At 46.8% G+C, this 21,240-nt stretch overlaps 1 pseudogene; it reads left to right on the forward strand.

The window, feature by feature from the left end:
- Positions 1–21,240, forward strand: part of LOC131096410 (zinc finger protein 208-like) — a 1,316,393-nt pseudogene that overhangs the window by 1,213,558 nt on the left and 81,595 nt on the right.

Raw genomic sequence — 21,240 nt, forward strand, 5'->3', positions numbered from 1 at the left:
AGGAAAACTGAGGCAAGGCCTGGGGAGGTGACTTTGTGGTGATGGGAGGGGATTTTGGGACCGACCCTGGAGAACCCCAAAAAGAGCACCCACCCCCCAAATTGTCACCACAGCATGGTGGGACCTCCAGCTGTCACTGCAGGAGCCACCAGCTGTCACTCCAGGAGCCACTGTGACCCTGCAGCCCCTTTGGGGGGTGACCCACGGTGTCCCCTCGGTGTCACTGGCACGTCCCCAGTGGGAGCAGCGGCATCACCTCCTGGGGCACAGGTGAAGGAGGAGGAGGAGGTAGGGGCGGCGGGGGGGCGGCAGTGCAGAGTCACAGAGCATCCTTGAGGGGATGGAAGTGGTTAGGGAGACACCAAAAATGTTGCTGTCCCTTCTCCCCCACCATAGGATGTGGGCCACCCCCTGTTTTGGGGCACTGGTGACAAATTGGCGGGTGGTGGTGACAAAAAGCACAGGTGCCACCTCAGGGATGGCACAGAGAGGGGTCCTGCAGTGCCACCAAGTCCCCCACGCTGAGGGAGTGACAAAGGGAGTTCGGCAGGGGAAAGGGGAAGTGTGGCAGGGGTGCCATGGAAATGCCCCCGATTCGCCTGTGCCCGGGATGTAGGGGTGGTGGAGCTCCGGTCACGCTGTCTCCCTGGCAGCCTGTCACCGTGGCCGTGTTCACAGGGGTCTTAGCATGAGGGAATAGACGAGGATCTGACTCCATGTTTCAGAAGGCTTGATTTATTATTTAATTATATTTATTATATTAAAACTATACTGAAAGAATAAAAGAAAGGATTTCATCAGAAGGTTAGCTAAGAATAGAATAGCAAAGAATGATAACCAAGGCTTGTGGCTCAAACTCTCTATCCAAGCCAGCTCACTGTGATTGGCCATTAATTAGAAACAACCAACATGGGCCAATCAAAGATCCACCTGTTGCATTCCACAGCAGGCGATAACCATTGTTTACATTTTGTTCCTGAGGCCTCTCAGCTTCTCAGGAGGAAAAATCCTAAGGAAAGAATTTTTCATAAAAGATGTCTGTGACATATCACCCTTTTTATTTTAGTTAAATTAAAAAAAAAAGTGTTTGTCATTTTGTCTGCTATACCCACGCAGAAGAAAGAACAAACACTTGACGGATTATCTGTTGCCAATGAAAAACCTCAGTCAAGTGCTGATGTGGAATGATCAGGGAAATTCTTCACTTGTAGAACATAAAATTCTATCATATCACTAAAACAATCTTACAACATAAGAAAATGCTTAAACAATGCAAAGAAATTCATTGCTTCAACTCCAAACAGCTGAGTTACAGGAGAAAGTCCATCGACTGAAGATGTTCCTCTTTGACATTTCTGAAAGTCCCTTTTGGTCCTGAAACAGGCTTGCAGAATCCTGAAACAACAAATTGCTGAAGAAAAATCATCAATAATTATCAAAAATCCATTGACAGTTACCAAACAATGTGGAGAGTATTATTAATAATTGGTTAGCTGAGAAAGGCCACACTGATATAATGCCACTGGTTAAGCTGAAGGAGAAAAGTCAGCAGTCAGCAAGCTGAAAGGAAGAGTCAGCAGCGACCTTGCTGCAACATGAGGATAGGGAGTTGAGATTAGTCCTGAATATATCCTAAGAATATGTAGAAAGTATCAAAAGTAGAACCATAGGAATGTAGAAGTAGGTGTAGGTGCTGATATGTAAACTGACCAATCCTGAGCTCAACTTTTGCAATATGTATGAAGCTCATTATTAACTGTATTTAACCCGCCGTACTGATCAATAAAATCGAGCCTGTGATGATCAAATTGATGTCCTGGTTCCCTTCCGCCGACAAATGGTGGAGAATGTGGGCATAACCGAATCTCTGCCCTTTTTCTCGGATTAAAAGAAAAAGGGATTACGCCACGGTCGAGGAAGTTGGGTTTGGGTCCTTGCAGCTGGGACGGTGACGGAATTTGAAGCACCCTTAAGGTTCACAATGGTGACTTAAGCCAATACGTGTCGCAGGAGCCTGGAGAGCTGCAACAGCGCGCGCTGATTAATAGATATGGATAGGCAAGCGGCATATGATTTATTTACCGCCTATTTAGAGCGGCGTGGGATAAAAGGGATAGATTTAAAAAAGGAGTTACCAGGGTTATTAGCTTATGGCCATGCTAAGGGTATCTTTTCTAATCCTCATACAGTTCATGAGTTATCAGAGTGGAAGAAGTTTGGAGAAATATTGTGGGATACAGTGTTAGACGATGATAAGTCAGCAAAGAAATTCGGGAAGTTATGGCGGGTGGTGTATAGCACGTTACTTCAGCAGGTCTCTGAGAGAAAGGCAGCAGAAAGGGCAACAGAAGCTCATAAGAGGAATATAGGGTATGGTCGTGAAGATGATCCCCTGGCACCTTCTGTAACTAAGGTACTTATGCCTAAGAGTCCCCAGCAAAGTGGTGTGGAGGATTTCTCTATAGGCGCAGTGGAACCATCTGCACCTTTCCTGTCAGAGGGGGAGGGCGAGTCGGATGGTGGGGGTAAGAGCAAGCCAGCTTTGCCTCCGCCGCCAGCCTTGCCTCTGCCGCTTCCCCTCAGTGAGCCGGCTCCGGTTACAGCTTCGGCGGGGGAGAGGCCCATTTCCCCGCCCGAGCCGGCTCCAGCGGGGGGGCTGATTGCCCCCCGCAGGCTGGCTCCGCGTGAGTCGGCTCCGGTTTCACTGCCAGCTCCAGCGGGGCCCTTGCTTCCCCCGCGCGAGCCAGCCCCTGCTTCACTGCCCCCCCCGCGCGAAAACTCGGTGTCTGCACTGAAGCGCCAGCAGCATAGCACCCTTAAAGGGCCAGATCCCATCCCAGGGGCACACCGTGATCCATGAGGGGAGATGGCTAAACAGAGGAGGGAAGCTTGGGCTGCTTTGGCGAAAGAAGTAATGCAAATGGGGGATGGTGAGGCGGTGGAAATAGCTTCTAGTCTTGCATGTCCAGTTACATACACACCACAGTATGATGCACAGGGGAACCTTACGCATAATATAGCAGAATATACTCCCTTAGATTGGAAGCTGTTAACTCAGCTACGTTCTACGGTTAGTCAGTTTGGAGTAAAAAGTGAACCTGTTAAGCAAATGTTAGATTATCTTTTTAATACTCAGGTTTTATGTCCTAATGATTTAAGAGGAATAGTTCGGTTGATATTCACTCAGCATCAGCAGTTATTATTTAACGCCCATTGGCACGCGTTGGTAAATGAATCGGTTGCTGTACAACGAGCCCAGGGAGACCCATTACATGGGGTGACAGTAGAGGAGCTGATGGGCTTAGGGGCATATTTGCGTACAGAGGCACAGATGATATCGGGAGCTGATAAACTTAGAGAGTCTATGAGGTTGGTGCGTGCTGCAATAGATATGGTTAAAGAGCCAGGAGGGTTACCAGCTTATATGGGTATTAAGCAAGGAAGGGAAGAATCATTTGGAAATTTTATTGATAGAGCAGCTACTGCTATAGATCGGGCTGGTGTGGCAGACTACATGAAGGGGGCGCTATTGAAGCAGTGTGCCTTGCAAAATAGCAATCCAGCAACCCAGAGAGTGTTAGCTACTTTAGGGGCAAATTGGACTATTGAGGAAGCATTAGAGCGAATGGCATTAATGCCAACAGCTTCACAGACATTTATAGCAGAAGCCTTAAAGGAATTAGGATTGGGGTTGCAAAAGCAAGCAGAGTCCACTCAAAATCAGGTGCTAGCTGCTCTTGCTCCTCTCCGAAACGGCTCTCTGGCATTCACTCAAGGAGGTTCGAAGCCATTCCTCAAGTGTTACCGATGCGGCAACGAAGGACATACACGCCGAACGTGCCGAGCAACTGGCGTATGGTGCCAACACTGCCGATCCAGCTCCCACAACACTACGGCTTGTAGGCGCCGGTCGGGAAACCATCCGCAGAGCGCGCATCTCAGGCGCCGTGCTCAGACACAAGTTGCCGCCGTGACATCGGAGACACCAGCTGCTGCCGTGACATCACTGCCACCACCTGTCTGCAACCCGCAACAACCGGGAGCCTCGGCTTGGACTTATCAGCAGCAGTAGACGTCACATTAATGACGAACCGGCCTGAGAGGATACCCACTGGAGTAAAGGGTCCTCTTATATTAAATGGACAAACATGTGGAGCATTATTGCTGGGACGTTCCTCTATAACTATGTTGGGATTATTTGTTTTGCCTGGTGTCATCGATGCGGACTTTACAGGGGAAATACAAATTATGGCTTACATCCTTTATCCTCCGATTAAAATTACAAAAGGACAACGCATTGCACAATTGGTACCACTGTCACAAATGACATCAGGAATACAATCATTTACTGGTCAAACACGGGATGAAAAAGGTTTTGGCTCTACTGGTGTTACACTTTTAACTGTGGATTTACAAAATAGACCAAAGCAAAAGGTTGAAATTACCTATGGGCATCAAAGCATAACCCTTTATGGAGTAATGGATACAGGAGCAGATACTAGCATCATTTCTCCAGAAGCATGGCCACAACATTGGCCTCTATTTCCCTCATCAAACATGCTCACAGGAGTGGGAGGATTTACATTGGCAAGCAGGTCGCCGTCTTTGTCTGTGTGCATTGAGAATCAACAAATATCTGCTGTGTTTTCAATTGTTCAACTGCCTCCTACAGTTTCCTGTTTAATTGGAAGGGACATTTTAACACAATTGGGAGTGGTGTTAACTAATCAGCACCCTTTGGGGTAATTGCCATTGCTTGGACTTTCCCCATTCCACTCACCTGGAAAACGGATACACCGGTGATGGTTAAGCAATGGCCATTAAAAGGGGAGAGTCTTATGCATGCCCATGAATTGGTACAGGAACAATATGCAAAAGGGACACCTGCGACTGTCCACAAGCCCTTGGAATACACCTATTTTTGTAATCAAAAAGAAATCAGGGAAATATCGTTTGATACATGATTTGAGGGCTGTAAATGACCAAATGGAACCAATGGGGGCCTTACAGCCTGGTCTTCCAAATCCAGCTATGATTCCAGAACACTGGCCACTTTTAATTATTGACCTAAAGGATTGTTTTTTCACTATTGGCCTGCATCCTGATGACATGAAGAGATTTGCTTTTACTTTACCAGCAATAAATCGTGGGGAACCAGATAAAAGATTTGAATGGACATCTCTTCCACAGGGCATGCGCAAATCCCCCACTTTATGTCAGCTTTATGTTGATGCTGCATTACAGCCACTACGTCGTAAATGGCCAGCAACTATAGTATATCATTACATGGACGATATTTTGTTTGCACAGCAACAGCCATTCTCCTCTTTACAGATTAACACCATTATAAATACTCTTGCTGCATATTCACTTGTTATTGCTGCAGAGAAAATTTAGACTACAAAGCCCTGGAAATATTTGGGATGGACTTTGACGGATCAAATAGTGATACCACAAAAATTGGAATTACAATTGGACATTAACACTCTACATGATGCACAGAAGTTGCTGGGAGACTTACAGTGGCTGAAGCCTATTGTGGGAATACCAAATCACTTATTAGAAGCCCTACGGCCTTTGTTAAAAGGTGTGGACCCTACTACTCCCTGACAAAGGAGCATCGTCTTGCCTTGCAGCAAATTAGTAACTGTGTACAGCAAGGGTATGTGTCTCGTCGACAACTCGACCACCCCATTGACCTTACTATCTGGAATAGCCCTTGCCACTTGCTTGGTGCTCTCTCTCAGTTGCAAAAGAAAACGGGGGAGATACGGGTGTTGGAATGGTTATCACCACCACTACAGCATAAGAAAACAATATCTTCAAAAATTGAACAATTGGCTGCATTAATCAAAAAGGGGCGTCTCAGAATTCTTGAAGTGGATGGTAGAGAACCTGCTACTATTAGATTGCCTATGGAAAAAGAAACCTTGGACTGGTACTTGATAAATTCAAAGAATTTACAAGAAGCATTATTGATGTCATCTGCTAAAGCAGAGACTAGTAAATTAGTGCTTAGAGTTTTGCAATGGATGACAGAATGGAACTGGATTACTCGACCTTTGAGAGAAGAAAACCCCATAGAAGGAGCTATTACAGTTTTTACAGATGCAGGAAAGAAATCAAGGCATGCTGCTGTTACCTGGCAAGAAAAAGGACAATGGAAGCATCAACTCCTCACAGCAGACCCTGCAGATAGCTTACAAACTTTGGAATTGTTAGCAGTAGTATGGGCGGTGTCCAACTTACAAGAGCCTTTAAATGTGGTCACAGACTCTATGTATGTTGCGGGAGTAGTCAAACGAATAGAGGAAGCAGCAATTAAGGAAGTGAATAATAAACGATTGTATGAGTTACTGATACAGTTAAGGAAGGCTTTACGAGAAAGAAATGCAGCATATTCTGTGATTCATATTAGGAGCCATAAATAGACTTAAGGTTTAGGAGAAGGGAATGAACGTGCAGATAAATTGGTTACCCTACCCATTGATAATTCTTGTCCTATTGACAAGCACACATTGGCCAGAGAAGCACATAGTAGATATCATCAAAACGCAAGAGGTTTAGCAAAACACTTTGAGCTGAGTTTGTCACAAGCCAAGGCCATTGTCAGAGCATGTCCAACATGTAGTTATCATAATGGTGGGATAGGTCTAGGCATTGGAGTTAATCCTCGAGGTTTAAAAATAAATGAGATATGGCAAATGGATGTTACACACATAGCTATATTCGGTAAAGTCAAGCATGTGCATGTCACCATAGATACATATAGTCATTACATATGGGCTACGGCTCAGGCAGGACAGAAAGCTATACAGGTTATCAGACATCTGTTAAGTTGTTTCGCTGTTATGGGAGTTCCAAAGAGTATCAAAACGGATAATGGTCGAGGTTATGTAAGTGCTAGGGTCCGGAAATTTTTGAATCAGTGGTCTGTTAAGCATGTGACAGGTATTCCACACTCTTCTACTGGACAGGCAATAGTGGAAAGAGCAAACGGTACCCTTAAGCAGTATATTGAAAAACATCAAGATTTGACAGATCCACAAGCATGTTTGGCTAAGGTTTTGTATGTGATTAATCATTTATGCATTTTTGGGGAAGATGATACCCCCCCTGCAATGAAACATCATCCGAGGTCAGGTCAGGAAAATACTAAGGAAACAGAGGTCTGGGTTAAGTATAAGAACCCGAGTACAGGATTATGGGAAAAACCTGCAAAAGTATTATATTGGGGTCGGGGGTATCTTTGTGTTTCCTCACCTACAGGGCCTTTGTGGGTGCCTGCTAAGTGGACTAAACCTGTTTTTGATGCAGCCTCTGGTGGATCGCCTTACGGAGGAGGACAGGGAGCGACTGGGGAAGAAACTGCTTCTAGTCCTACAACCACTACTGTTACAATTGAAGGGGTACTCGGAAGCAGTGGACAGAGCACTGACACGTCACTACCGGACGGTCCAGGAGTTGATTGGTTTCATTGACTCATTATCAACTTTTCACTTAACAGATCCAGCGAAACTACATTGCCTTGACTGTCACAATCCACATTGTGCTGCCTGGATAGCTCTACGTTGTGGGGGTTGTAAAAGAACTTTTTGGATAGAACAATCATTATTACGGGATTTGTGGTGTCATACTTGTGAACACGAGCACACGTGGGGAAAAAGCTGGCAAGATGAATTAAGGAAACAAACGGGGCAAAACGCACATATAGCTTTAAATCTTTATGAGTCTCCTGAACAGAAGGTTCTTGCTTATTATCGATGGGAAATACAATGTATTGTAAATAGAATTAAGGTTCAAAGTAAATCACATATAGTTTCTATAAGGTGTAGGAAATTAGTGCCTTTAACACAGCATTCAGTTGTAGGACCCTTCCAAGGGGATCCTGATAGAGCATTAGATTGCTGCATTGATAAGTTGCAAAAATTAAGTTTGAAAGTGGCAGGACCAGTGAGATTAGGAGCAGCAAGACTGAAGACAGATAAGAAAAAGAAGGCAAAAAAGGGAACGGTCTCATTTGAATAGGGGTATCAGTGATTGCTAATTAATTTTCTATGATTAGAACAATTTTACTGTTGTGAGACCCTCGGGAGGATATAGTTGTTGAGGAGGATAACGAACAAGAACTACGATTACGAAATAAGATACACCTTGTGTTAAAGAAAGACCTTGAGCTGTTAGCCTCATATAGTAAAAAGGCTGAAGAGGCTTTGCGATCACCACCATTGAATTGGTTGCTTTGGGTTGAAGAACCAGAATTTTATACTGGTCCTTACTTACATTCACTTCCTTGTTATGTTTGCAAAAAGGATAAAGATAAATGCTATGCATGGGTAGCTTTGCATTGTGCAGATTGTAATCAGGTTTATTGGTATTCACAGAGGTCATTGGGATATTTATGGTGTACATCTTGTTTTGGAAAGTGGATTCGAAATCATATCTGGGTTAGAGCTCTTGAACAAAGTACTGGCCTGCCAGGACGGACAGGATTACAGCTCTTTGAGAGTGCAGAACAAGTGATTATAGCATATCTTAGGTGGAAGTTACAGGAAAACCTTAGAATATTTGAAATTACTAAAGCCTCACGCATCATAGCAGCTCACTGTAAAGCTGATTTGCCTTCAAACTTACCTCATGCTATACCTGTGAGCAAGGATGCTGATTTAGAATTAGATCAGTATATTCAAAAATTGACTCAGCCTTACAATAGACAATCTAGCAAACCAGGGAAAAGACAGCGAAGAAAGGAAAAACAACGTAAGCAGAAGGAAGAAAAGGAGAAGCAAAGCAAGCAGAAAGAAAAATGAGGTTTGTTTTTGTAATACTGCTCAATGCTGTAGCAAGTGAAGCAGTAGGAGTAACACACTTTAGTCAACCAAGGGAAAATTTATGGGTAACACTTGCTAATCAAACTAACCAATCATCACTTTGTCTTAGTCTTGGAGGAGTCACTAACCCATTTCGAACATGCCTGGTGGGACTTCCGGTGTGGTCTCCTGGAGTATTTTGCAGTTTGATAAACAATCAAACCTTATGTATGTCTAACATGTCAAACATCACATTGCCGGTGCAACAAGGGTATACTGCAGGTCAGAGTGATGGCTATCGACAATGCTTACTAATCCAATCGCTTAACACCTCTTTGCATTCTCCTCCTGAAGAATTGGATCTTTTTGGAAGTACAAATGCCAGCATATCTAACACTACAGCTGGTGGATGGTTTAGCTTCAAACTTTTGGGTGCTCAGAATTTAAACCAACCTAAAGAAACATGGGCCACCCTAGATTCATCCCTGAATGTGAGTGAATTCTCTCCACAGCATTACAGTCAATGTAACGGCACAAATATCACAGCACCAATGAAATTACCCACAGGAATATTTTTGATTTGTGGAGACAGGGCATGGAATGGTATACCAGCTAAACCACAGGGTGGACCCTGTTTTTTGGGAAAATTGTCACTGTTTCATCCTAATGTGTCCTTGCTAATGCAGCTGAGTCAAAATTCAAACAGGAGAAAACGTAGCATACATGACTTAGACTGCAGCCAGATAGGAGATCCACGGTTTTGGGGCACATTCAAACAGGTGGTGGTTTCAACTATCTTACCAGGAGGATCTGCCAATAAAGCCATGAATTTAGCAAAACAATTAGGATGCTGGGCAAGGGATGAGCTGAACAAGACATCACCAATTCTAGACATGTTAACTGCAGATGTGCAAAGTGTTAACCATGCTGTTTTACAGAATAGAGCTGCTGTAGATTTTTTGCTCTTAGCACAAGGGCATGGATGTGAAGAGTTCGAGGGAATGTGTTGCATGAATCTGTCTGATCATTCAGTGTCCATTCACACTAAGATAAAAGAACTGCAACAGGGACTTCACAAACTTAAGGAAGAAGACGGTTTAGGAATTGACGAACGGCTTAAAGGCTTAGGACTTGGACCGTGGCTGAGGAACCTTGTGATTTATGCTATAGGACCGCTGGGTGTAATTTTACTGTTTTTGCTTATTTTGCCTTGTATCTTCAACTGTATTCAAAACATGGTCAGCCGTACAATAGCAAAAGCATGGCAAACTAATCTCCTTGCTCAAGAAGAAAACGGGGGAAATGTGGAGAGTATTATTAATAATTGGTTAGCTGAGAAAGGCCACACTGATATAATGCCACTGGTTAAGCTGAAGGAGAAAAGTCAGCAGTCAGCAAGCTGAAAGGAAGAGTCAGCAGCGACCTTGCTGCAACATGAGGATAGGGAGTTGAGATTAGTCCTGAATATATCCTAAGAATATGTAGAAAGTATCAAAAGTAGAACCATAGGAATGTAGAAGTAGGCGTAGGTGCTGATATGTAAGCTGACCAATCCTGAGCTCAACTTTTGCAATATGTATGAAGCTCATTATTAACTGTATTTAACCCGCCGTACTGATCAATAAAATCGAGCCTGTGATGATCAAATTGATGTCCTGGTTCCCTTCCGCCGACAAAACAATTTTGAGAAAAAATTTTTAATGCCTTGGCCACACTCCTTTATTGAACTACTTGTAATTTTTGGCTCTTCAATGCTTTTGAGGTGCTGCTAGCTCTTTCAACTTTTTTTTTTTTTTTTTTTTTTTTCTGGAAAGAGCTGCAGCAGCAGAGAGGAGCCTGAGAGGCCCTGAGTGGGCCCTGGCCCACGTGGAAGGATCAAGAACCCCAGACCTGCCCCACAGAACAGTGGTCCAGGTCCTGATGGGAGAAGCAAAGCCCCCAAACTCAGCAGCCGGCCGGGCGGTGGCCCTGGCCCAGGGAACCGAGCCAAACAGCCAGGCCCAGCCTGAGAGGCGGGCTCTGTGTTGTCACAGCCCAGCTCCACACTGCCAGTGCAATGGCAGAACAAGTGACCAAACGCTTCCTTCCCCCCAAAATCACTGATGCATGGTGGCAGTGAGGGGACAGAAGCTGTCCTGAGAATGTACATCTCGGGTCTGGGAATGTTTGTTCCCACAGAAAACAAGCGATGATGGCTTTCCGCCATTCCCTCTGCCTCTGCAATGCAAATGCAAAAGGTGTTCCCCCCATCTGCCTCCCAGTACCACCCCCACCCCCTCTGGGCTGGGGACCAAAGGCAGAACTTTCAGGACCCACCTCCCCCTTGCGGCTGGGGCGCATGAGGGACGGCAGGGAGATTCGCACCCCCCAAGGGGAAACAACTGACCAAACACCCCCCAACCTGCCAAGAACGCTGAGCTTGAAAGAAGGCGGCCGGGCTGCTCCCGCACTCAGCTGTTGAGCCATGCCTCCTCCACGGAAGGAGAGGCCAGCTGCTGAAACCGCTGTTGCAAGGGCAAACGGCATGGGACAGTCTGAGCTCGGATATGCTGCCAGTTCCCGGGCAGCCTCTGACGCAGACATGGAGGACGGAGTCCCCGAAGGCGGCAGAACTGCTGGGGTGGCTGGTGGCGGGGGCGAGGCCAGAGAGAATGCAGTTGCAGCAGGCTGCAGGGCGTTGACAGCGGCAGCACTGGGTCACTGGTCTCAAATGACACCTCCGGCATCGGTGCTGAGGGTGAAAGCAGGGCCACCGTGAGTGGAGCTACAGGGACCCACATGGGGTCAGCTCTTGGTGCATCCACAGGCGGCGCAGCCTCGGACACACGCTGGCGGCAACCGCCATTGTCACTGAGTGCATCGCCTGGCAACACCAGCGCAGCTGCGGGAAGCGGCGGAAGCGGTGCCTGATCGCTGCTGCCTTGCAACACCGGTGCAGCCGCGGGAAGCGGTGTTTCTGAGCTCGCAAGCCCAGGCGGGGCCGCTGCACCCACAGGCTCTGCAGGAGGGACGGCCGCGGGAGAGGCCACATGGGGAAGCGCCCGCACCCGTGGGGAGGGTTGGGGAAGCCCCACAAACTCGGGAGGCGGGACCTCGGGCACCGATGCCACCCCCGGGTCTGAGCGATGCGGGGTCCAAGAGGCCGGACGGGGCGATGCCTGCCGAGCTTCCAGGGGCGGCTCAGCCCACTCAAACCCCTCTGAGAGCAACGGAGGAGGGAAAAAGTGGCTCCATTTGAGCATGCTCCGAAAATGCAGGGGAAAAACTTCTTTGGCTGCGGGCAAGACTTCACCCCTCTGCTGCGAGCCAGGGAGGCTGGGAAGCAGCAGATCATCTCCACCAAAAGGAACTTCTCCCATGAGAATTCGGGGGAATAGGGCTTGCCTCCTGCAGTCAGCAATCCAGGGAAAGGCAGCCGCTCTCTCTTTCAAAACCGGAAAGAGTGCCCTGAACACTGGATCAATGCGGGGGTACCCGAATCCAAGGTTCAAAATGGCTTGGAAAATGGGTTCCATGCATTCCCATACGAACGTATCAAGGGCAAAGAGCACATTTGTGAAAAACCCAAAGAACTTTGTCCATCGAAAAAACTCATAGAAATGACTCTCCAATGTCAGGGTCTGTCCTAGTAGACAGATGACCTGATGGTTCGTAGGAATGATCTCAGAGTGCAAAACACCAACACGGTACAAGAGGGTTTGCAGTGATAATCACAGAATCACAGAATCACAGAATTTTCAAGACTGGAAGAGACCTATAAGATCATCTAGTCCAGCCGATGTTCTAACTGTTCAACTAGATCATGGCAGCAAGTGCCACATCCAGTCTTTTTTTAAATTCTTCAAGGGATGATGCCTCCACCACCTCACTAGGTAAATGATTCCAGTTTCTGACCACTCTTTCTGTGAAGTATTTTCTTCTTACTTCTAACTTACATCTACCTTGACGCAACTTGAGACTGTGTCCTCTTGTTCTATCCGTTGTCGCCCGGAGAAAGAGGCCGACCCCCAGCTCACTACAGCCACCCTTCAGGAAGTTGTAGAGAGTGATGAGGTCGCCCCTTAGTCTCCTTTTCTCCAGGCTGAACAACCCCAGCTCCCTCAGTCGCTCTTCATATGGCTTGTGTTCCAAGCCCTTTATTAGTTTCGTTGCTCTCCTCTGGACACGCTCAAGTAACTCGACGTCCCTCCTAAAGTGAGGGGCCCAGAACTGGATGCAATACTCTAAGTGAGGCCTCACCAGTGCCGAGTACAGGGGAAGAATGACCTCTCTGCTCCTGCTGGCCACTCCATTTCTGATACTGGCCAGGATGGCATTGGCCCTCTTGGCTACTTGGGCACACTGCTGGCTCATATTCAATCGACTGTCAACCAGCACCCCCAGGTCCCTTTCCACCTGGGCACTATACAGCCACTCCATCCCCGGCTTGTATCGGTACAGGGGATTATTATGGCCGAAGTGCAATACTCGGCACTTGGACTTATTGAAACTCATCCCGTTTGATTCTGTCCATATGTCCAGCCTTTCCAAGTCCCTCTGAAGAATCCTACACCCCTCTAATTGATCTACACTCATTCCCAATTTGGTATCGTCGGCGAAACTACTAATAAAAGACTCTAAGCCCTCATCCATATCATCAATAAAAATATTGAACAAAACTGGTCCCAACACAGACCCCTGAGGGACACCACTGGTGACTGGTTGCCAGCTAGATGTGACACCATTCACCAACACTCTCTGGGCCCGGCCATCCAGCCAGTTCTGAACCCAGCAAAGGGTATTCCTATCCAGACCACGGCCAGCTAGCTTGTGTAGGAGTATGCTATGGGATACAGTGTCGAAGGCCTTGCTGAAATCCAGAAAAACAACATCTACAGCCTTCCCTGCATCCACTAGCCGGGTTACCTGGTCATAAAAAGTGATCAGGTTAGTTAGACATGATTTACCCCTCCTAAATCCGTGCTGGCTGGGTCTGATACCCTGGCCATCCTGCAAATTTTGCATGATGGCACGTAATATGAACTGTTCCATTATTTTGCCAGGTATAGATGTTAGACTGACTGGTCTATAATTGCCAGGATCATCCTTTGCACCCTTTTTGTGAATGGGTATCACATTGGCCAGCTTCCAGTCATCCGGAACCTCACCAGTAATCCATGACTGTTGGTAAATGATAGAGAGTGGCTTTGCAATCTCATTTGCCAACTCTCTCATCACCCTGGGGTGGATCCCGTCTGGTCCCATAGATTTGTGAATGTCCAAACATTTCAATAGTTCCATAACTGCCTCTTCTTGGATAATGTGGGGACCATTCTGTTCCCTAAAACCATCTACCAGTCCAGACGGACGGGAGTCTTGAGGGCAAGTCATCTTCTCTTTAAAAACCGAGGTAAAATAGGCATTGAACACTTCTGCCTTCTCCTCGTCTGTAAATACTAAATTCCCACCTGTGTCCATTAAGGAACAAAGGCTGGTCCTACCTTTTTTCCTACTATTAATATATTTATAAAAACATTTTTTGTTGTCCTTAACAGCGGTCGCTATCCTGAGTTCAAACTGGGCTTTGGCCTCCCTAATTTTTTTCCTGCATACTCTAGCAGCCCTCTTGAATACATCCTTGGAGACCTGACCCTTTTTCCAACTCTGATACGTCCTCTTTTTATTCCTAAGCTCTTCCAAGATCTCCTTACCCAGCCAGGCTGGACGTTTGGCCCGTTGACTGATCTTTCGGGATACAGGAATGGTTTGTTCCTGCGCCTTCAAGATCTCTGCCTTGAAGTAAGCCCACCCTTCCTGAACTCCTTTATTTTTAAGGGCGGCTTCCCAAGGGACACTCTGAATTAATCTCTTAAACAGGCCAAAGTCCGCCCTCCGGAAGTCCAATGTACGAGTTTTACTCGTGCTCCTCCTAACATCGCCAAGTATTGAAAACTCTATTATTTCATGATCGCTCTGCCCTAAACGACCTCCAACCATCACGTCCCCCACCAGCCCATCCCTGTTTGTAAATAACAAATCTAATGTAGTCCCTTCCCTGGTGGGTTCATCTACCAGCTGTAACAAAAAGTTATCTTCCATAGTTTCTAAGAATTTTCTTGATTGCCTCTTGATTGCTGTGTTAAATTCCCAGCAGATATCTGGTAGATTAAAGTCACCAACAAGAACAAGGGTTGATGCTCTTGAAACGTTGCACAACTGCTTATAGAATAAATCGTCGACTTCTTCTTCTTGATCAGGTCGACGATAACAGACTCCCAATGTGATGTCGGCGTAGTTAGCCTTCCCCTTAATTCTTATCCATAAACATTCGACACCTTCTTCCTTTGTTTCAATTTCAATGGCATCGAAGGTTTGCTTAATATAAAGAGCTACGCCACCTCCTCTTCTTCCTTTTCTATCTCTCCTGAAGAGTCTGTATCCAGCCAATGTAGTACTCCAGTTATATGAGTCATCCCACCACGTTTCCGTGATGGCAACTACATCATAGCTTTGCAGTTGTACCATGGCCTCCAGCTCTTCTTGTTTGTTGCCCAAACTTCGTGCATTTGTATACATGCACTTCATCTGGGCAACTGAGTTCACCCCTATCTTACGTTTACAATTCTTGGGCCTGCTTCCAATTAGCTCAGCTGGTTCCCATTCCCCCTTCGAGCTTAGTTTAAAGCTCGCTCAATGAGGTCTGCCAGTTCATGAGCTAAAATCCTTTTGCCCTTAACGGAGAGGTGTACCCCATCTGATTCCAGCAAAGAAGATGCTGTAAAAGTTTCGCCATGGTCATAAAATCCAAAATTATGTCGATGACACCAACCCTTAAGCCACTTGTTAATGATACGAATTTTCCTATTTCTTCCATCTTTATCCTCCGCCACCAAAGGGACTGAGCACATCACTACCTGTGCTCCTGCCTTGTCAATTACCTGACCTAGTACCCTGAAGTCCTTCCTGATTACCTTAATGCTCCTCTTCTCGATCTCATCACTGCCAGCCTGAATTATCAGCAGTGGATAATAATCAGAGGGCTGAATCAGTCCAGGAAGTCTCTCAGTAATATTTTGTACCCGGGCCCCAGGGAGGCAACAGACTTCCCTGTGGGATGGGTCTGGTCGGCATATAGGACCTTCAGTTCCTTTCAGGAGGGAATCACCTACGACGATTACCCTTCTTTTCTTCTTGGTACTAGAGGTAATAACTCGTGTTGCAGGTGAAACATAATTAGGAGGTTCACTAGGCAGACAATTCTCTCCTAAACCATCTAGTTGTATCTCTGGATCCAATATCTCATACCTGTTCTGTAGTGGTACTTGGCTGGATGATGGAGGGGGACAGATTTTTCCATTTTTACCCCTCACAGGGACCCATTCCCATTCCTCTTCATCCACCAAATGCCCTTCTAGCGTCTGAGAGTGGGAGGTATATAAATCCTCAGTCTCTTGGTTAGTAACCTCCCTTAAAGATGATAGGGCTGAACTCCACCAATCTATTTCCCTTTCACTTTCCCTAATACTCCTTAATCTTTCTACTTCCTCCCTAAGCTCAGCCACCATTAAAAGGAGGTCATTCACTTGTTCGCAGCGTAAACAGTTCTCCTCCACAGCACTCCCTGATGCCACCAATAAACTCAAACATTCTGGGCAGGGGTGCGTCTGTACACTCACGTCCTTTTTGGAGGGCCCAACTTGATCACTTACACCAGCCACAGCTTTTGATCTTGTAGAAACCATTATTAACAAACACCCCAGAAACAACCAGACGGCAGGGGATTCAAAATCCGGAGGTTCAGGAATCCGGGGATTCAGGATATCCGAGAGTTTAGGAATCCAAGGATTCTAAAATCCGAGGTTACAGGAGTCTAGGGGTTTAAAAATACAGAGATTTGGAAATTAAGGATTTAAAAATCCGGTGTTTCAGAGTTCCAGGAATTCTCCAGCAGCAAGTTGGCACCACAAAGCTGCTAAGGTAGTAACAGAGACTCTTCAAGGGATGCAGAATGCAGGGAAGGGAGCAAGGCACAGCTCCACAGAACAGCTCCACGACACAACTCCGCGGTACAGCTCCGAAGCTCACCTCCGCAGCACAACTCCGCGGCACACCCCCACGGCACAGCTACACGGCCTAGCTCCGCGGCCTAGTTCTGCAGCACAGCTCCGCGGCCCAGCTCCGAGGCCCGGCTCCGCGGCACAGTTCCGCAGCACAACTCCGCGGCCCAGCTCCGAGGCCCGGCTCCGCGGCTCAGCTCCGCGGCTCAGCTCCGCAGCACAACTCCGCGGCTTAGCTCCGAGGCCCGGCTCCGCGGCTCGGCTTCGCGGCTCAGCTCCGCAGCACAACTCCGCGGCCCAGCTCCGAGGCCCGGCTCCGCGGCTCCGCGGCTTAGCTCCGCAGCACAACTCCGCGGCCTAGCTCCGAGGCCCGGCTCCGCGGCTCGGCTCCGCAGCACAACTCCGCGGCCTAGCTCCGAGACCCGGCTCCGCGGCTCAGCTCCGCAGCACAACTCCGCGGCCTAGCTCCGAGACCCGGCTCCGCGGCTCGGCTTCGCAGCTCAGCTCCGCAGCACAACTCCGCGGCCCAGCTCCGAGGCCCAGCTACAAGGCCCGGCTCGGCGACACAGCTCCGCGGCACAGTTCCGCGGCACGACTCAGCGCAGGGACACTGTCTTGTCCGCCATTAAAAAAAAAAAAAAAAAAAAAAAAAAAAAATCAAATCAAATGCAGTTTTATTGACATAACCACAGCAAAAATGCGATAGAGGGATTAAGGGAGAGAAAAAGATAGAGAAAGAGAGAAAGAGGGGGTGAGAGAGAGAGAGAGAGGGGATATAGCTACCAACGCAGAGACGAAGTCCTTTGGTGCAGTCCAGCCAAGGATCCGCCTGCTACGCTGGGGAGATCTCAAAGGCTCTAGCTAACTCAGAGGATTTTATTACTGAAAATTGCGAGGGGAGGGGGAACAGATACAATAGGGAACAGATGTAACAGGTAGTCCATGTTCTCAGCAGTAAATGAGAGCCATTGTTTTCTTTCCCCAGTGGTCACAACCTGCAGGCAAACATCTCGCTTTGGTCAGCTTGCCTCCCCCACACACCTCCCCCGGGCTGGGGGTTTCAGTCCCAATCCTTGGAAGGAGCAGAGGGGCCTTTTAGGAGTTTCATGTCTCAGTCCTTGGTGGAGAATCTTCTCACATCTCCGTCTGTCTGTCACGGTGGTTGTAAAACAGGTGGGGGTCTTCTGTGGGAGACCACCTGAAACTCAGGAGAAGTCCAGCCAGGCCGAGAGGTGGGACAGCTTCCAGAGCTGCTATTGTTGCTAACGGGGCACGGTGCCCTCTTCTTAGCATAAAGCAAACACTCCTGTGAAAACAATAGCTTAACACTGAACTTTCAGGTCTTTTAGGGATCTTTTAGGGATTTGGGGATTTTTTTGGGATTTTTTTCGGGTTTTTTTGCCTTTTTTGTGATATTTTTGTGAATTTTTGTGACTTATTTGTGATTTTTTGAGGATTTTTTGGGTTTTCTAGGGGAGGATTTTAAGGGGTTTTTTTGGGGAGGGGTTTAAAGATTTTTTGGGGGATTTTTAAAGGGTTTTTTTGGGTATTTTTTGGGTATTTTTTGGGATCTTTTAGGCATTTTTTTAGGGAATTTTTCTGATTTTTAGGGTTTTTTTTGGGGTATTTTTTGGGTATTTTTTGGGATCTTTTAGGCATTTTTTAGGGAATTTTTCTGATTTTTTAGGGATTTTTTAGGGTTTTTCTGGGATTTTTAAATTTTTTTTTCTGATTTTTTGCCATTTTTTAGGGTTGTTTCAGGTTTTCTTGTGAATTTTTTGTGATTTCTTATGTGTTTTTTTGAGATTTTTTTGGGGATCTTTTTCATTTTTTAGGGACTTTTTTATTATTCTTTAGGGATTTTAGGAAGATTTATTTGAGATTTTTTGTGATTTATTTGGGATTTTTGGGGGATTTTTTTAGGTTTTTTAGGGATTTTTAGGAAGATTTATTTGGGATTTTTTTTTTTTTGTGATTTATTTGTGCTTTTTTTTTTGATTTTTGGGGGACTTTTTAGGGATTTTTTAGGGATTTTTTGAGATTTTGGGGGATTTTTAGGGGATTTTGGGATTTTTTTGAGGGGAGATTTTTTTAAGGAATTTTTTGGGAGACTTTTTTGGATTTTTTTTCTTTAGTTTTTTGATTTTTTAGGGATTTTGGGGGGATTTGGGGTTTTTTGGGGGAAATTTTAGGGGATTTTTGGGGCATTTTTTGGAGGTTTTTTGGGATGTTTTTGGGGGGAGGTTTGGGAAGTTTTTAGGGGCTTTTGGGGTGGTTTTTTTATCAATTTTGGTGCTATTTTGCCCATTTTTCATTGTTTTAACCCCGTTTTTCCCCCTCCCCAGGCCTGGTGTGGGCCCAGCCTGAGGGTTTGCAGCAGCTCAAGGCCCTGGGGGGGCTGGAGGTGCTGGGGGGAGCCCTGCAGAGCCCCCACCCCCCCCGAGGGCCCACGCCACCTTCCTGCTGCACTGCCTGCTCAGGGAGCACCCCCGCCTCAAAGGTCAGCCCAAAACCGCCCAGATTCACCCCAAAAACTGCGCTGGGAACCCCTCGGTAACACCCCGGCAGGGAAACCCCAAAAATCCCCGAAATTCCCACAAAAATCTCTTCAAAATCGCCCAGATTCACCCCCAAAAATGCCCTGGGACCCCCTCAGTAACACCCCGGCAGTGAGACCCCAAAAATCCCCGAAATTCCCACAAAAAATCCCCCCAAAATCACTCAGATTCACCCCAAAAACTGCCCTGGGACCCCCTCAGTAACACCCCGGTAGGGAAACCCCAAAAATCCCCGAAATAACCCCAAAGTTCCCACAAAAATCCCCCCAGAATCACCCAGATTCACCCCAAAAAATGCCCTGGGATCCCCTCAGTACCAGCACAGCAGTGAGACCCCAAAAATACCCAAAATAACCCCAAAATCCCCCCCAGAAAACCCCAAATTCACCCCAAAAAATGCCATGGAATGCCCTCGGTACCAGCCCAGCAGTGAGAGCCCCAAAAACCCCCAAATTCACCCCAAAGCCAGCTCCAAAAGCCCAAAACTCACCCCAAAACCAGCCCTGTAATCCCCTTAGCACCAGCCCAGCAGGGAAACCCCAAAGATCCCATAAATTCCCAAAAAAATCATCCCAAACTTTACCCCAAAATCCCCCAAAATGGCCCCAAAATCCCCAAATTTCACCCCAATTCCCCAGAACTTCCCAATTTTCCCGTTTTTCACCCCAATTTTCCCACAGCCCCCTGGTGCAGCAGGGCCTGGTGCCGCGGGGTTCCCCACATTTCACCCCAATTTTCCTGGGTTTCACCCCAAATCCCCCTTAATTTCCCCCCAATCTCCCCAGATTTCCCCCCAGTTTCCAGGATTTGCCCAATTTTCCCATTTTTCACCCCAATTTCCGCAGCCCCCCTGGTGCAGCAGGGCCTGGTGCTGCGGGCGGCGGCGCTGCTGCGCTTCGAGCACAACGGGGCCCACGAGCACGGCCTGGGGGTCCTCTGCAGGTAAAAGGGGGGGAGAGACCCCTCCTCAAATTAACAAAAACCCAAAAAACCCAAAAATACCAAAAACCTGAAATTTGGGGAAAAAAACAAAAAAAAAAAAAAACAGGGAAAAATCATCAAAATTTGGGTGGAGAATGAGCAGGAAAGGGCAAAGGGGAGGGCCCCACGAGCATGGCCTGGGGATCCTCTGCAGGTAAAAGGGGGGGAGAGACCCCTCCCCAAATTAACAAAAACCCTAAAAACCCAAAAAACGGAAATTTGGGGGAAAAACCCGGAGAAAATAAAAAAATTCTGAAGAAAAATATCAAAAATGGAGGGGAAACACTCAGGAAAGGGGAGCAGATAGGGGCAGTAAAGGAGGGCGGAGACCCCTCCCCTAATTACCAAAAACCATAAAAATCAAAAAATCCCAAAGAAACTGAAGTTTGGGGAAAAATACCCCAAAATCCTGGAGAAAAAGCATCAAAATTTGGGGGGAAAATACAAAAAAATTCTGGGGAAAAACATCAAAATTTAGGAGGAAAAAAAGGGGAGGGGGTGGGGACCCCTCCCCAAATTAACAAAAACCCCAAAAATCCAAAAAATCCCATAAAAAACCCCCAAAATTCAGGGGGAAATCCCGAAATTTGGGGGGTCTTGTGATGGTTTGGGGAGGTTTTGGGTGATTTTGGGTGAATTTTGGGCAATTTCTGGGGGATTTTTGGTGGTTTAATGGGTGGGTTTTGGGGCAGATTTTGGGAAATTTTCAGGTGATTTTTGGGCATTTTTGGGGGATTTTTGGGTGATTTTTTGGGTCATTTTTGGGTGTTTTTGGGGCAGATTTTTGGGGGAGTTTTGGGTGATTTTGGAGGGAATTTTGGGGAAGGTTTTGAGGGGATTTTGGGGTGATTTTTG

The sequence above is a fragment of the Melospiza georgiana genome, unplaced genomic scaffold (genome assembly GCF_028018845.1).
Source record: "Melospiza georgiana isolate bMelGeo1 unplaced genomic scaffold, bMelGeo1.pri scaffold_29, whole genome shotgun sequence".
Lineage (NCBI taxonomy): Eukaryota > Metazoa > Chordata > Aves > Passeriformes > Passerellidae > Melospiza > Melospiza georgiana.